The 15,303-nt window shown below is 42.8% G+C and overlaps 1 protein-coding gene and 1 long non-coding RNA gene across 5 annotated transcripts in view; one reads left to right on the forward strand and one right to left on the reverse strand.

Annotated features, from left to right (window-relative positions):
• The window catches only part of LOC122542817 (neuronal PAS domain-containing protein 3-like), a 441,402-nt gene that overhangs the window by 202,038 nt on the left and 224,061 nt on the right, over positions 1–15,303 (forward strand). The window lies entirely within an intron of this gene.
• Positions 1–15,303, reverse strand: part of LOC122542819 (uncharacterized) — a 30,746-nt gene that overhangs the window by 10,920 nt on the left and 4,523 nt on the right. The window contains exon 2 of the long non-coding RNA XR_006309870.2: positions 8,559–8,669. This is a non-coding gene — a long non-coding RNA (uncharacterized LOC122542819). The remainder of the gene's footprint in view (positions 1–8,558; positions 8,670–15,303) is intronic.

Genomic DNA, 15,303 nt, shown 5'->3' on the forward strand with positions numbered 1-15,303 from the left:
AAAGCACAGCAGGTCGGGTAGCATCCGAGGAGCAGGAGAATCAACATTTCGGGCATAAGCCCTTTCCTCATGAAGGGCTTATGCCCGAAATGTCGATTCTCCAGCACTTCACATACTGCCTGAGCTGCTGTGCTTCTCCAGCACCACACACTCAACTGATTTATCTTTTTTAGCGGTCCTGGGAGTGTTTGATGTGGACAGTGTAGAGAGAGCTCCGCCCTTTGCCTAACCTCATGTTGAACTTGCCCTGGGAGCGTCTGCTGCTAAAGATAGAGGAAAAAGACTATTCCCCACAATGGAAATTCCTCAACTTGTAAAATCATGTACGAAAATTTAGGAAAAAACCCCCAAGTGCCATATCGCAATGGATCTCTCATGTAGAAGATGCCAAATGACTGAGTGATTTGAACCTACATCAAACCAAATTGCTAGTGATCACCAGTCCAGCTACTCAGAGGCTAGTTAGTGCTGTAATAGAGGAGAAAGTGAGGACTGCAGATGCTGGAGATCAGAGCTGAAAATGTGTTACTGGAAAAGCGCAGCAAGTCAGGCAGCATCCAAGGAGCAGGAGAATTGACGTTTCGGGCATGAGCCCTTCTTCGAAGAAGGGCTCATGCCCGAAACGTCGATTCTCCTGCTCCTTGGATGCTGCCTGACCTGCTGCGCCTTTCCAGCAACACATTTTCAGCTGTTATAGAGGACACAACTATTCAAGGTCATGCTAAGGCCATTTGATCCATTGATGCTTGTCTCTTGTATCCTAATTCATTCGTTTTAGCATTAATCTGCAACTTGGGCTCTCTTACTGTTTAACTACCTTTCCTGCCAGATTTTTGTAAACTCTCTTATCACTCTTTAGTTAAATAAAATATCTTATAAGTATCGTTTTTAAATTTACTCTTTCACTGATATAGATTTATGGCACAGGTCTTGCCGCAGTGACTTACTTCGAAGTAATATCCGGAGCTTAGCTTATCTACACCACTGAATATTTCATATTAAACTCAACTCACTGTGATTGCTGCAACCTATCCCTGTCTCGTCTGTACAATGCTGGAAATTTTTCACTATCCCCCCTTGGCTCAGCTCCATTATAGAACATAGAACAGTACAGCACAGTACAGGCCCTTTGGCCCACGATGTTGTGCCAAGCATTTATCTTACTCGAAGATCAACCTAACCTACACACCCTTCAATTTACTGCCATCCATGTGCTTGTCTAGCAGTCACTTAAATGTCCCTAATGTCTCCAACTCCACTACCACCACTGGCAATGCATTCCATGTACTCACCACTCTCTGCATCATCTACTTCTGACATCTCCCCTATACCTTGCTCCAAACACTTTAAAATTAAGACCCCTCGTGACAGCTATTTCTGTCCTGGGAAAAGTCTCTGGCTATCTACTCTATTTATGCCTCTCATTACCTTGTACACCTCTATCAAGTTACCTCTCTTCCTCCTTCTCTCCAGTGTGAAAAACCCTACCTCACTTAACCTCTCTTCATAAGACAAGCCCTCCAATCCTGGCAGCATATTGGTAAATCTCTGCACCCTCGCTGAAGCATCTACATCCTTCCTATAATGAGGCGACCAGAACTGGGCACAATATTCCAAGTGTGGTTTAACCAGGGTTTTATGGAGCTGCAGCAAAACCTCGCAGCTCTTAAACTCAGTACTGCTGTTAATGAAAGCCAAAACACCATACACCTTCTTAACAACCCTATCAACTAGGGTGTCAACTTTGAGGGTTCTATGTACATGGACCCCAAAATCCCACTGTACCTCCACACTGCCAAGGATCCTATTTTTAACCCTGTATTCAGCATTCAAATTCGACCTTCCAAAATGCATCACTTCGCATTTATCCAGATGGAACTCCATCTGCCAGTTCTCAGCTAAGCTCTGCATCCTGTCAATGTCATGTTGTAGCCTTCAACAGCCCTCGACACTTTTAACACCACCAACCTTTTTGTCATCAGCAAACTTACTAACCTACCCTTCTATTTTTTCATCCAAGTCATTTATAAAAACTACAAAGAGCAGAGGCCCAAGAACACATCCCTGCAAGACACCACTGGTCATTGACCTCCAGGCAGAATACTTTCTATCCACTACCACTCGCTGTCTTCTTTCAGCCAGCAAATTCTGTAACCAGACAGCCAAATTTCCCTGTATCCCATACCTCCTAACTTTCTGAATGAGCCTACCATGGGGAATCTTATTAAATGCCCTATGAAATCCATATACACCACATCCACTGCTCGACCTTCGTCAACTTGTCTCATCACATCTTCAAAGAACTCAGTAAGGCTTGTGAGGTATGATCTGCCCCTCACAAAGCCATGCTGACTATCTTTAATGAAATTATGTTTTTCCAAATAGTCATAAATTCTATCTCTCAGAATCCTTTCCAATACCTTGCTTACCACAGATGTAAAACTGACTGGTCAGTAATTCCCAGGGATTTCCGTATTCCCTTTCTTCAACATTTACCTCTCTCCATTCAGCTGGTATTTCTCCCATGGAGAGTGAGGGTGCAAAGATCATCTCCAGAGGCGCAGCAATCTCATTCCTCGCTTCCCAAAGTTATCTTGGATATATCTGGTCTGGCATCTATCTTGATGCTTCAGAATTTCCAGCACATCCACTTCTTTAATATCAATCTGTTCAAGCCTATTGACCTGGTCTACTGTGTTCTCACTATCAACAAGGCCTCTCTCTAGTGAATACTGAAGTAAAAAATTTATTTAGGGCCTCCCTTTCCTCTTAAGACTCCAGGAACAAGTTCCCTCCATTATCCCTATTTGGCCCTATCTACTCTCTGATTATTCTCTTATTTCTCATGTACATGTAGAACACCTTTGGGTTTTCCCTAATCCTTCCCGTTAAGGCTTTTTGTGCCCCCTCCTAGCTCTCCTCAGTCCATTTTTGAGTTCTTTCCTAGCTACCCTGTAATTCTCTAAAGCTGTGCGAGATCCTTGCTACCTCAACCTTAAGTAAGCTTCCTTCTTCCTTTTGACAAGAGGCTCCTCTGCTCTTGTCATCCAATGCTCCTTCACCTTACCATTCCTTGCCTGTCTGTATGGGACAAAATTATCCAACACTTGCAACAAGTGCTCCTTAAACAGCGTCCACATTTCTTTGTGCCTTTCTCATAGAACAGCTGTTCCCAATTTATACACCACAGCACTTGTCTCATAGCAGTAAAATTTCCCCTAGCCCCAATTAAATACCTTCCCATATTGTCTGTTCTTATCCCTCTCCATGACTATGGTAAAGGTGAGGCAGTTGTGATCACTGTCACCAAAATGCTCTCCTACCGAGAGATCTGACACCTGGCCTGGCTCAAAATAGACAATAGACATTAGGTGCAGGAGTAGGCCATTCTGCCCTTCGAGCCTGCACCACCATTCAATATGATCATGGCTGATCATCCTTAATCAGTATCCTGTTCCTGCCTTATCTCCATAACCCTTGATTCCACTATCCTTGAGAGTTCTATCTAACTCTTTCTTAAATTAATCCAGAGACTGGGACTCCACTGCCCTCTGGGGAAGAGCATTCCACACAGCCACCATTCTCTGGGTGAAGAAGTTTCTCCTCATCTCTGTCCTAAATGGTCTACCCCGTATTTTTAAGCTGTGTCTTCTGGTTCGGCACTCACCCATCAGCGGAAACATGTTTCTTGCCGCCAGAATGTCCAAACCTTTAATAATCTTATATGTCTCAATCAGATCCCCTCTCAGTCTTCTAAACTCAAGGGTATACAAGCCCAGTCGCTCCAGTTTTTCAGTGTAAGGTAATCCCGCCATTCCAGGAATTGACCATGTGAACCTACGCTGCACTACCTCAATAGCCAGAATGTCTTTCCTCAAATTTGGAGACCAGAACTGCACACAGTAATCCAGGGTGTGGTCTCATCAGGGCTCTGTACAGCTGCAGAAGAACCTCTTTGCTTCTATACTCAATCCCTCTTGTTATGAAGGCCAGCATGCCCCCAATACCATGCGCTTTCTTCACTACCTGCTGTACCTGCATGCTTACCTTCATTGACTGGTGTACAAGAACACCCAGATCTCTCTGTACTGCCCCTTTACCTAACTTGATTCCATTGAGGTAGTAATCTGCCTTCCTGTTCTTGCCACCAAAGTGAATAACCATACATTTATCCACATTGAACTGCATCTGCCATGCATCTGACCACTCACCTAACTTGTCCATTGCTAATACCATCTTCTATATCATTAACATATATTGTAAAAAGCTGTGGTCCTAGTACTGATTCCTGCAGTACCCCACTGGTCACTGCCTGCCATTCCGAAATGGAGCCGTTTATCACTACTCTTTGTTTCCTATCAGCCAACCAACCTTCAATCCAAGTTAGTACTTTGCCCCCAATACCATGCGCCCTAATTTTGCTCACTAACCTCTTATGTGGGACTTTATCAAAAGCTTTCTGAAAGTCCAGGTACATCACATCTACTGGATCTCCCTCGTCCATCTTCAGAGTTACATCCTCAAAAAATTCCAGAAGATTAGTCAAGCATGATTTCCCCTTCATAAATCCATGTTGACTCTGACCTATCCTGTTACTATTATCCAGGTGTGTCGTAATTTCATCCTTTATAATAGACTCCAGCATCTTTCCCACCACTGAGGTCAGACTAACTGGTCTATAATTTCCTGCTTTCTCTCTCCCACCTTTCTTAAAAAGTGGTATAACATTAGCCATCCTCCAATCCGCAGGAACTGATCCCGAATCTATCAAAATCTGGAAAATAATCACCAATGCATCCACGATTTCTCGAGCCACCTCCTTCAGTACCCTGGGATGTAGACCATCAGGCCCCGGAGACTTATCAACCTTCAGACCTAACAGTCTCTCCAACACCAATTCCTGGCAAATATAAATTCCCTTAAGTTCAGGTCCTTCAGCCACTGTTACCTCAGGGAGATTGCTTGTGTCTTCCCCAGTGAACACACATCTGAAGTACCAATTCAATTCTTCTGCCATTTCTTTGTTCCCCGTAATATATTCCCCTGTTTCTGTCTTCAAAGGCCCAATTTTAGTCTTCACCATTTTTTTGCTTTTCACATACCTAAAAAAAGCTTTTACTATCCTCCCTTATATTATTGGCCAGTTTATCTTCGTACCTCATTTCTCCTCTGAGTATTTCCTTCTTAGTAATCCTCTGTTGTTCTTTAAAAGCTTCCCAGTCCTCCGTTTTCCCACTTATCTTTGCTATGTTATACTTTTTCTCTTTTAACTTTATATGTTTCTTAACTTCCCTCGTCAGCCACGGCCACCCATGCCTCCTCCTAGGATCTTTCTTCCATTTTGGAATGAACTGATCCTGCAACTTCTGCATTATACACAGAAATATCTGTCATTGTTCTTCCACTGTCATCCCTGCTAAGGTATTGCACCATTGAACTTTGGCCAGCTCCTCCCTTTTAGCTCCATAATTCCCTTTATTCAACAGAAATATTCAACAGAAATCCAATATAGTCTCGCACCGAATCCAACGTAGCTCCCACCCCCCACCCTCCAAGTCAGCCTATCTACACACTGAGTCCATGCCTCTAATATGACCACAACATCGTAGTTCCAAGTACTGATCCATGTTTCGGGTTGTGCTCATTTTCCTGTTTTCCACTCCCTCCAGTGTTGGGGTGTAGAACAAATGTGCGCAGTTCCATGTGACATCAAGCTGGCTTGGAGGAATTAAATCTGCTAGTCATCTGAAAGTTTCCTGTCTGCTGGATTGACAAATAAAGCAACAACGAGAATAACTTACCTTTAATGTAATGCCTTTAACACCTTAGGATGCTTCACAGGAGTGTTAGCAAGTAAATATTGACACCAAGTTATTTTCCTCCTGTTCTGTGAACTGTTCGCCTGACACACCGTGCCATCAGGAGTGGGTGGAGACATCATGATCCAACTCAATCTGAGTTGGAATGTGGGCTGAACTCCACGTTTGTTGATACCAACTTGACCGAAGCTGGCTATCCAACCAACCAACAGCCCCCAGGAAGTCGTTGTGACGATGTGCACAGTTCCTTATTGAAGTCCAGCGCTGGGGTAGTGATGGGAGAGACTCCAACCTCCTTTCCATCCCAAGACTGACCAAGAATCCTACTCCTACTGCCTGCCATGTGCGGAAGTATTTGCAGGTTGATAGTCAACCTGTTATGAATGGATCTTTCTTAGCTATTGAAAGTCCTGAATCGGGACTCAAACCCAAAGATTCTGGCCTACAGGCAGGGTCTCTTCTCTAAGGGTGCTACAAGCGCTGAGTCATAAAAGGAAATAATAGGGCAGATTGATGAAGGTTTAGGTTTGAAGGCATGTCTTAAATGAGAAGAGTTGAGATAGCAAGGTCTGGGGAAAGAATTCCAGGGGTCATGTCCGAGGGAGGTGGGGGCCTATGGAGGTACAGGCCGAGGGAGCTAGAGGTTAAGGCAGCTCAAGGCCTCGAGATCTGTGAGGCTAGTCAGCTAGAAGCCTAGGGAGCTGGGGGTCAAGGGAGCTAAGGCCTAAGAAGTTGGGGGCTAAGTAGCTTGGGGCCAAGACACCTGAAGGCACGGCTGCTCATGGCAGGGGGAGTAAAATCAACGTTTATCAAGAGGTCAGAATTAGCTGAACACCGTGAACTTGAAGGATTATAAGGCTGGAGGTGGTTGCAGTGAAAAGGAGGAGTGATACCATTTTCGGGATTTGAAGAGAAGGATAAATTTGAAAGAGGACACTTGACCAGCAAGGGAGGTGTGGTGGATGAATGGGACTTATTATGAGTTGGGCAGCAGAGTTATGGATGATATCAGGGTCACAGAGGGTAAGAATGTGGGAGGTTGGCCAATATATACAATCCTGAGAACTCTGCATCAGTGTTTAAAATTAAGGGGTTACCAATTTAACGTGGAGATGAAAATTTTTTTTTCTCACAGAGTCATGAGTCTTTGGAACTCCATCTCTCAAAAGATTTGGAAGCATAAGTTTGGAATAGGGAGAGATTCTTGATGAGCAAGAAGATGAATGTGAAGCAATCAGATCAGTCATAATGTTGTTGAATGGCAGGCTTGAGAGACCGAATAGCCTATTCCTGCTCTTACTTCATATGTTTGAAAGCTGAAAGCGTGGATAAGGATTTCAAAGGAAGATAAGTTGAGTGAAGAAATGTTTGTGTGGCAAAAATATGCAGTCTTAATGATGGTAAGGATATGCAGTCGGAAGCTCCTTAAAGTCAAATTGGACATCATGGTTGCTAACAGTCTGGCTCACCTCAGACACTTGGAGTTGGTGACAAGGGTGTGGAGTTTGTAGTGGGGACTGAAGTAAATGGAAAACCCAGTTGTAGGAAACTTACTCACAGCACTGAATGTCAAACACTTAGTGTCAGTGGAAGGGGTCAAGAAAAGCTGAGATTTAATTAGATTGTGCACTAGGCCATTTGGCCCAAATGCTCCATGTTCGTATTTTTGCTTTATCAAGCTTCCTCCCAATATTGTTAATTTAACCCTTATCGACATCACCTTCTATGACTGACATCTCCGTGCTCTCAAGTATACATAAAAAATTCAATGATGCTATTTTGGAGAAGGTCAAGGATTTTGGCCCTTGCTGTTCCATCCAGTAATTTATCCCAGATGGACATGACTCTCTGACTATATATCACTTTGCTGATTGTGGGAGCTTGCTGCATACGAATTGGCTACTGCATTTCCAACATGACAACAGTGAGCACACTTCAACAGTGAACAGAGAAAATAGGAGCAGGATTTGGCCATGTGCTCCTTGAATCTGCTACACCATTCATTATGACCGATATGGGTGCAGATTTGCTCATTTAGCTGGAAGATTCACTCCCAGACATTTCATCACCCTACTAGATAACATCTTCAGTGGGCCTCCAGGCGAAGCACTGTTCATGATTCCTGCTTTCTATTTATATGTTTGGGTTGCTTTGGATTGGTGATGTCATTTTCTGTTCTTTTTCTCAGGGGATGGTAGATGGGGTCTAACTCGATGTATTTGTTGATAGAGTTCGGGTGGAATGCCATGCATCTAGGAATTATGAGTGATCATTCAACTCAGTAGACTATTCCCATTTCCCCCTCGTGATCCATTTAGGCCCAAGTGCTATATTCAACTCCTCCTTGCAATCATACAACATTTTGGCCTTGTCCACTTCCTGTGGCAGAGAATTCCACATCTCACCACTCTGTGTGAAGAAATTTCTCCTCATCTCAGTTTCAAATGATTTACATCTTTAGACTGTGAGTCCTAGTTCTGGGCTCCCCAGTCATTGAGACCATCCTTACTGTATCTATGCTGTCTAGACTTGTTAGAAGCCATCAAAGCAAAAAGAAAGGCAATTCATCGAGCACAAAGTGCTTAGCAGCATCCTAAGATTGTGAAAGGTGCTTTAGAAATGCAAATCTTTCTTTCTCACTGTGGAAGGTGTTGGGTTAAGTCCAGTTGGCTGTCTCTCAGAAACAGCAAGGCTTAATTACTGTATATTAAACCGGTTAGTGAGGCAATTCAATATCACCCTTGTGGTCTTTACAGCAGATGGTCAGGAGGCAGTGGTAGAAGCAGAGGTCTGGGAGAAAGCTATCCGATTTAGCTATCAGCCGTGGAGAGGTGTAGAATGTGAAGAAACCTAAAATAGACAATGAAAGAGAAAGGAAATCAACTTTAATAAAACCAACAGTTTAAATGCGTCCACTGAAGCATTATAAATACACTCAAAAGTTCCAGGAATTTAACTCTGCAATCCAACCTGACATCTTACTCAGCTTTTGTTTCTTATCTGCGAATGTTCATATTTACTTATCGAAAATTTAAGTGCAATTTTTAGTCAGAAAATCCATTCTGAGTTGTCAGAGGGTTAAATGTACAGGGAAATGCCTGCACATCAGTTGCAAAAACTGCAGCTCCAGTAATTAAACCGACTGTGCCGTCAGTCGCAGTGACATCAAATAACAAATTCTTGACTAATTGCAATAATTGTCACTGTAATTTTCTTTCTTGTCTATTTTTCTGCCCCCCCCCGCCCAGTTTTAATTTTCTTCTTAATGCAGCTTGTCAATGAATTCCCAGAGGTCACAAAATAATTTTGCACTGATAAAACAAAGCAAGGGCAAGATCTGTTTCCAAGCTACAGAAAGTGATGGGAAGTTCCTCTCTTCACTTTGCTCCTCACCGTGATTAACAGTCTTGGTGAGCACATTTTCACTGATGTAGCACCATTTCGCCATCTCAGGACATCCCACAGAGAACAACCAATTTCTGAAGCATAGTGGCTCATGTACATTTGGAAAATTCACACCAGGATCTCTACAAATTGTGACACATTAATGATCACAAATGCATGTGATATAGCTAATGTAACCCCACTGTTTTAAAAAAGGGGGGAGAGAGAATTTTAGACCAGTTAACCTGACATAGTGGGGAAATTGCTGGAGTCCATTATTAAAGATTTAATAGTAAATTACTTAGAAAACAAAACTGGATCAGACAGAGTCAGCATGGATTTATGAAAGGGAAACCATATTTGATAAATTGACTGAAATTTTTCGAGGATGTAACTGGATGCTTAGGAGAGGCGTTGGCCTAGTGGTATTATAGTTGGACTATTAATCTAGAGACTCTGGATCGTGGAATTTGAATTCATCAAAAATTCTGGAATTAAGAGTCTAATGATGACCATGAATCCATTGTCGATTGTTGGAAAAGCCCATCTGGTTCACTAATGTCCTTTAGGGTAGGGAACTGCCATCCTTACCTGGCTTGGCCTGGCCTGCATGTGACTCCAGACCCACAGTAATGTGATTGATTCTTAATCACTCTCTGGGCAATTAGGGATGGGCAATAAATGCTGACCGAGCCAGTGATGCTCACATCCTGTGAATGAATAAAAAAACTAGTAGAGTTGATAAGGGGAGCCAATGGACGTGATTTACTTCGACTCTCAGAACGCTTTTAATAATGTCCCTCATAAGCATGTAAAATTATAGTAAATGGAATTGGAGTAGTGTATTGACATGGATTGAGAACGGTGTAGGAATGAACGGGTCTTCTTCCAAGTGGCAGCTAGTGACTAGTGACATACCACAAGGATCAGTGGTTGGATGCCAGCTGTTCACAATATATATTAATGATTTAGATGAGAGAACTAAATGTGATATCTGTGAATTTGCAATGACACAAAGCCGGGTGGGAGGGTGAGCTATGAGGAGCAGGCAGTCATGCTTCAGTGTGAATTGGACAAGTTGAGTGAGTGGGCAGATGCATGGCAGATGAACACTTCGGATTGATTCCGAGGTTGAGAAGATTAGTTTATGAGGAGAGATTGAGTAGATTGGGACTATGCTCATTGGAAATAAGAAGAATGAAGGGGGAATCTTAAAGAAACATATAAAATTCTAAAGGGAGTAGATAATATAGAAGCAGGGAAGTTGTTTCCACTGGCAGGTGAATCTAGACGTAGGGGGCATGGCCTCAAAATAAGGGAGAGCAAATTTAGGATTGGGTTGAAGAGAAACTTCTTTTTCCAAAGGGTTGTGAATTTGTGGAATTCCCTGTCAGTGAAGCAGTCAAGCCTACCTCATTGAATGTTTTTAAGGCAAAGGTAAATTTTTGAAGAGTAAAGGAATTAAGGGTTATGGTGAGCAGGTAGATAAGTGGAGCTGAATCCATGAAAAAGATTGGCACTGATCTTATTGAATGGTGGAGTGGGCTCAAGGGACCAAATGCCCAACTCCTGCTCCTATTTCTTATGTTCTTATGAACTGTGATATGGGTAATCACTTGGTAGCAAAACAGGAAGGCAGATTATTAACTGAATAGTGGTAGATTGGGAAAGGGGAAGGTGCGGTGAGACCTGGGTGTCCTCGTACACCAATCATTGAAAGTAAACATGCAGGTGCTGAATTAGAATGGTGCTGGAAAAGCACAGCAACTCAGACAGCATCCAAGGAGCAGGAAAATCGATGTTTCAGACAAAAGCCTTTCATCAGGAATACAGGTAGCGAGTCTGTTTCAGGACATGGTTGAAGAGCTGCAGGGCAGAGGAAATGATCTAGGATTTGCAGTGGGACAGGGACTCCCTGAGAATTTTGTAGAGAGAGGAGGAAAACTTCTTCGAGGCAGGCATCCTTGCAAGAGATGAGATGAGGAGAAGCCTTTTCACCCAGAGAGTGGTGAGCCTGTGGAATTCTGTGCCACAGAAGGTGGTTCGGGCCAAAACATTGAATGTTTTCAAGAAGGAGTTAGATATAATTCTTAGTGTTAAAGAGATTAAAGGCTGTTGGGTGAAAGCGGAAACAGGATATTGAGTTGGATGATCAGCCATATGTATATTGAATGGGGGAGCAGGCTCAAATGACTAAGTGGTCTACTCCTGTTCCAATTTTCCATGTTTCTGTCACTCGGTGCATTTTGTCTGAGGTCAATGTCATCGGCTGTTCCTTGATTGAAGGGACTGCTGAGGGCTACGGATTTCTGTTCTGAGTTCCTGATTCTTGATCGATTCCTGACCTGCAGTTCTTTGGGCGAGTGGAGCAGGATATCCTATAAGATAGTGAGGCTAGAGGGTAGGATTTGCTCCCATTTCTTGCCTCCTCTGGTGTTGCTGTGCATCATTGTTAAGGCCTGGACTTGAATTTGGACCCTGATGCAGCTTGATGGACATGTTGATGCCATTTTGAACAATTGGTTCCAAGCTGCTCCATGTTATTAATGTCAAAACTGCTGTGCATCAAGGAGAGCATCCGAGTGCCTTTGAAGTGGTTTCCTCATTCTTCCCTGGGACATTGGCCATTTGAGACTTGAGAAAATAGGAAATTGCAGGGGAGGGAGACACTTTTGTGCCATGCAGGCAAAGTGTTCGGTCCATTATAGATGGTTTTGCAGGAGCTTTGCCTCAATGCTTGAGGATTTGAGTTCAAGATAGATGTTCCTTCCATTGAATCCAGAGGATGTGGCAGATTCATTCCAGATAAAATTTCTCTCATACTCTGTCACTGATACATAGTCTAAGTGTCAGTACACAAGAGTGCTTTGAAGGAGTAACATTGATGAGGACACTAGACACTGATGAGAACATTAAATGGTGTGGATGTTCAGACCAACTATGATTTGCTTAAATGTTGGAATGGGAATGATGGGCAAAATGGCCTCCTCCTGTTTTTACTTTCTTGTATTTTATATGCTCACTGCTGGTGGACTCTTGATCTCAGTTGAATTCCAGCCTAAACAGCTTTTCATATGGAAGTCCTTCCCAACTACACCCCTTTCATCGTGTTCTCTTATTGTTCCTTTATGCTCTCCTATCCGCATAACAAGAGAGGAGGCAAACAAAGGCAAAAATTGCTGGTGGAACTTGGAAGGTCTGACAGCATGTGTGGGTAGAAAGCAGAGTTAATATTTGGTGACTCTTCATCAGAACTGTTAATAGCTAGGAAAAAGTATTAATGCTGAAGCTGAAGGGGTGCGGGCTGGGCGAAAGGGAGAAGTGAGCAGATAGGTGGAGACAGAGGTAAAAACAATGACTGCAGATGCTGGAAACCAGATTTTGGATCAGTGGTGCTGGAAGAGCACAGCAATTCAGGCAGCATCCGACGAGCAGCAAAATCGACGTTTTGGGCAAAAGCCCATCATCAGGGAGACAGAGCCCAAGAGAGAGATATATAAAAGGTGTAGGTAACATAGAGATTATGGAGAGCAAGGAGGACAAAAGAAAGTCTGAATAAGAGATACAAAGAGCTAAAAGTGAGAAAATGGGTTAGCTGTGCTGAATGCAATCCAAATAATGCGCTTGAGAGTTACAAGTTAGCCAGGAAAGACCTAAAGAGAGAGCTAAGAAGAACCAGGACGGAACATGAGAAGTCATTGGCGGATAGGATCATGGAAAACCCTAAGGCTTTCTATAGGTATATCAGGAATAAAAGAATGACGAGAGTAAGATTAGGCAGAGTAGTGGGAAGTTGTGCGTGGAGTCAGAGGAGAAAGGGAAAGTGCTAAATGAATACTTTATTTATTCACACTGGAAAAAGACAATGTGGTTGAGGAAAATACTGGGATACAGGCTATTAGACTAGATGGGATTGAGGTGCGTAAGGAGGAGGTGTTAGCAATTCTGGACAGTGTAAAAATAATTAAATCCTCTAGGCCAGACAGGATTTATCCCAGGATTCTCTGGGAAGGCAGGGAGGAGATTGCCGAAGCTTTGGCTTTGATCTTTATGTCGTCATTGTCTACAGGAACAGTGCCAGAAGACTGAAGGATAGCAAATGTTGTTTCCTTGTTCAAGAAGGGGAGTAGAAACAAGCCTGAAAATTATAGACCTGTGAGCTTTACTTCGGTTGTGGGTAAAGTGTTGGAAAGGGTATAAGAGATAGGATTTATAATAACCTAGAAAGGAATAATTTGATTAGGGATAGTCAACATGGTTTTGTAAAAGTAGGTTGTGCCTCACAAACCTTATTAAGTTCTTTGAGAAGGTGACCAAACACGTGGATAAGGGTAAAGCAGTTTATGTGGCATATATGGATTTCAGTAAGGCGTTTGGTAAAGTTCCCCACGGTAGGCTATTACACAAAATATGGAGGCATGGGATTGAGGGTGTTTAACGGTTTGGATCAGAAATTGGCTAGCTCAAAGAAGACAGGGTGGTGGTTGATGGGAAATATTCATCCTGAAGTTCACTTACTAGTGGTGTACCGCAAGGATCTGTTTTGGGTCCACTGTTGTTTGTCACTTTTATAAATGATCTCGATGAGAGCATAGAAAGATGGGTTAGTAAATTTGTGGATGACACTAAGGTCGGTGAAGTTGTGGATAGTGACGAAGGATGTAGTAGGTTACAGAGGGACATAGATAAGCTGCAGAACTGGGCTGAGAAGTGGCAAGTTCAGTGTGGAAAAGTGTGAGATGATTTACTTTGGAAGGAGTACCAGGAATGCAGAGTACTGGGCTAATGGTAGAATTCTTGGTCGTGTAGATGAGCAGAGAGATCTCGGTACGTGGATCCCTGAAAGTTGCAACCCATGTTGATAGGGTTGTTAAGAAAGTATACGGTGTGTTAGCTTTTATTGGAAGAGGGATTGAGTTCAGAACCATGAAATCATGCTACAGCTGTACAAAACTCTAGTGTGGCCACATTTGGAGTATTGCATACAGTTCTGGTCATCGCGTTATAGAAAGAATATGGAAGCTTTGGAAAGGGTTCAGAGGAGATTTACTATGATGTTGCCTGGCATGGAGGGAAGAGCTGAAAATGTGTTGCTGGAAAAGTGCAGCAGGTCAGGCAGCATCCAGGGAACAGGAGAATCGACGATTCTCCTGTTCCTTGGATGCTGCCTGACCTGCAGCGCTTTTCCAGCAACACATTTTCAGCTCTGATGTTGTATAGGACAGATCTGTCCCCACCAGCACTGTACCCCAGTGTTGTACAGTGCAGACCTGTCCCCACAAGTACTGTACCCCAGTGATATACAGTGGCAGCCTGTCCTCACAAGTATTGTATCCCAGTGATATACAGTCACAGACCTGTCTCACACCAGTAATGTACCCTGATGTTGTATAGGACAGACCTGTCTCCACCAGTACTATACCACAGTGTTGTATAGTGACAGACCTGTTCCCCTCATACTATACCCTGTGTTTTGAAGTGACACATTTCACTCACCCTGTAATTCACTGTCAGGTATCCATTATTCTATATATAACCTGTGTTGATCACTAGATGAAATTGTAGCCTATATTTCATACTAAAGTCTATCTGTAGTATTAAGTATGATGATGGGTAAAGAAATAATCAGTCTTTACTTCAGAACAATTTAGCTTTCAGTACCCTCCTCCTTCCTCTTCTCCACAACACAAGCACAAAGTTGGCTGTGGAATTCTCTTTCTATGTCTGCTCTTAAAAAAAAATCTTTAAATGTCTTTTAACTGCAAAAGCAAAGATCCCTGAAATCTATCCCGTTCTTATTATAAATATTGGAGGTTTTTTTTGTTTGCAACACTTTGAGAAAAGCTGATACAATGGTTTTTTTTGTTAAGACCAGAGAATTTCAAAGAGCAAAGGATTTGCATCTTTTTATCCATGTTATTTTAAGCACTGATGTAAAGGAAAGGCAGTCATCTACAGTGTGATTATTGCTGAAAAGAGGGACATGTTGGTGAAGTTTTTCATTTTGCATTCATCAGGAGACATGCAAGAATGCCAAATTTCACATGAAAACAATTTATACTGCAGGAGAAAAGGAAATAAGATTAGCCAGCAAGTCAAC

Source organism: Chiloscyllium plagiosum, unplaced genomic scaffold, assembly GCF_037043375.1.
Source record: "Chiloscyllium plagiosum isolate Xiang-an unplaced genomic scaffold, Cpla_swu_hap1 HiC_scaffold_47, whole genome shotgun sequence".
NCBI classification, from domain to species: domain Eukaryota; kingdom Metazoa; phylum Chordata; class Chondrichthyes; order Orectolobiformes; family Hemiscylliidae; genus Chiloscyllium; species Chiloscyllium plagiosum.